We start from the raw sequence: 2,436 nt of genomic DNA, 5'->3' as shown, positions 1-2,436 counted from the left end.
CACTAAGCAACTAGATGAATTTTGAGAGTCTGCTTTGCAGACCCTAAAATCTCATATTTCTCTGGCTCTTGGAAGTAAATGCAAATCCACAGAATCCAGTAAGTCTCAGGAGCAAAACAAGACAATTTCAGTGATAAAGTAGAATGTTTACAAAGCATCCTCGTTGGTAGATTGAGTCCGAGTTTCTGTTCACTAGAAATAGAAAATGTCGTCAACATCAGGAACAGGAGCAGCAGCGGCTGGAGTGGCAGTGGTCTCCTTCATCTCTATCCCCACAGTTGCTGCCCAGTCCCCAGGGGTGGAAGGAGGGGGCTGCGGCAGCAGTGGCGGCAGCAGCGGCGACGGCTGTGGAAGCTGGACAGAAACAGATCACTTGCAGGTATTTTATGCACGGGGTTTGTAAAGAAGGAGATTACTGTTGATATTCTCATGACCTCTCTGACAGTCCATATGGTGCAGAGTGCAAGTATTTTCAAAGAGGGTACTGCGTTAATGGACACAGCTGCAGATACGAACACAGCAAGCCACTGGAACAGGAAGAAGTGACCGCTACATACAGATCTGAGTGTACAACCATACCTTGATGCTTCCTCAAGTCTCTTCTTCTGGTGTTGGATCACTAGCTGAAATGAATCCAGGCGAAGCTGAGTCACGAAACCCACACCTTCCAACTGTAGGAGCAGGTTCAGAGGACTGGGTGAATGCCATTGAGTTTGGCCCTGGGCAGCCCTACTGTGGCCGTACTGCCCCTTCCTGACTCAGTGACCAAGGAAGAGTCAGAGAAGGAGCCAACTACGGTGGAGACAAAGAAGCAGCCTTGCTTCTCTACTGCAGGAGAGTGTTACTATGGGGAAAACTGTGTGTACCTCTATGGAGACTCCTGTGACATGTGTGGCCTGCAGGTCGTACACCCAATGGATGCTGCCCAGAAGTCACAGCACATAAAATCTTGCATTGAAGCCCATGAGAAGGATTTGGAGCTCACTGTTCAGAGCAGCAAGGACATGGTGTGTGAAATCTGCATGGAGGTCTATGAGAAAGCCAATCCCAGCGAGTGTCACTTTGGGATCCTCTCCAACTGCAACCACACCTACTGTCTCAAGTGTAATCGCAAGAGAAGTGCTAAACAATTTGAAAGCAAGATCATAAAGGCCTACCCCAATGCCGAATCACATCTAACTTTGTCATTCCAAGTGAGTACTGGGTGGAGGAGAAAGAGGAGAAGCAGAAACTCATTCAGAAATACAAAGAGGTTATGAGTGACAAGGCATGAAGTGTTTTGATGAAGGATGGGGGAGCTGCCCATTTGGAGGGAATTGTTTTTTACAAGCATGCACACTATGATGGCCGTAGAAAGGAGCCACAGAGACAGAAATTGGGAACATCAAGCAGATACCAGTGCTCAATAAAGGTGCCACTTCTGAGAGCTCATTGAAGAGAGAACAACCCCTTTGAGAACGATGAAGAGGAGGTTGTCACTTTTGAGCTGGGTGAGATGTTGCTTATGCTTTTGGCTATAGGTGGGGACGATGAGGTGACAGACTCTGAGAATGCATAGGGCTTATTTCACCATGAGCTGGAGGACTTTTATGACTTGGAACTATAGTAGCGTGGGCTCTGGTCTGCGGAGCCTCAGACAGTAGCTGTCCCCTGTGCTGTGTGGCAGTGTGTGTGGCTCTCCTAGGCAGGCCTCTCAAACTCCAGGTGCCGTCTGTGATTACTACCCAGGGCCTGTTCCTCTACCCTCACCTTTCCCCCAAGAGTGTGTGTTTTCTCTGTTTCAAAAGTTACAAAAATAAATCTTAAAGTTAAATGAAAGAGAGAGAGAGAGAGAGAGAGAGAGAGAGAGAGAGAGAGAGAGAGAATGTCCAGATGATGTGAGGGAAAGAGACACATATAGGCATTTCCTATCAACCATGCTTCCTTCCACTTGTGAAATGTGTAGACAGTTGTTGGTCACTGGCTGAAAATGACTTTGATTCTTTCTCTGTGTTAGAACCATCCAGATGGAGAGTTTGGCAGTGTCCCAGGAGGAGCCCCCTGTGTGGCTGTCTTAGTTATTTTACTGCTGTGAACAGACACCATGCAAGTCTTATAAAGGACAACATTTAATTGGGGTTGTCTTGCAGGTTCAGAGGTTCAGTCCATTATCGTTAAGGCAGGAAGCATGGATGGCATTGTCCAGGCAGGCACCGTGCAGGCAGAGCTAAGAGTTCTGCATCTTTATCTAAAGGCTCCTAGGAGAAGACTAGCCTCCAGGTAGCTAGGATGAGGGTCTTAAAGCCCATGCCCACAGTGACACACCTACTCCAGCAGGGCCACACCCTCTAATAGTGCCACTCCCTGGTCTGAGCATATACAAACCATCACAGAGGCTCTTATGGCCATTATACCTTTACCTTACAGACATTGCTGAGACCTGTTTTTTTTTTCTCT

At 47.5% G+C, this 2,436-nt stretch overlaps 1 pseudogene; it reads left to right on the top strand.

The window, feature by feature from the left end:
- The first annotated feature begins 371 nt into the window (after positions 1 to 371).
- LOC110291956 (E3 ubiquitin-protein ligase makorin-1 pseudogene) lies at positions 372 to 1,606 on the top strand (annotated as a pseudogene).
- Positions 1,607 to 2,436: the final 830 nt, after the last annotated feature.

This window comes from Mus caroli, unplaced genomic scaffold, assembly GCF_978045245.1.
Source record: "Mus caroli unplaced genomic scaffold, Mus_caroli_1 scaffold_3, whole genome shotgun sequence".
NCBI lineage: Eukaryota > Metazoa > Chordata > Mammalia > Rodentia > Muridae > Mus > Mus caroli.
This window is presented reverse-complemented; position numbering and strand designations above follow the sequence as displayed.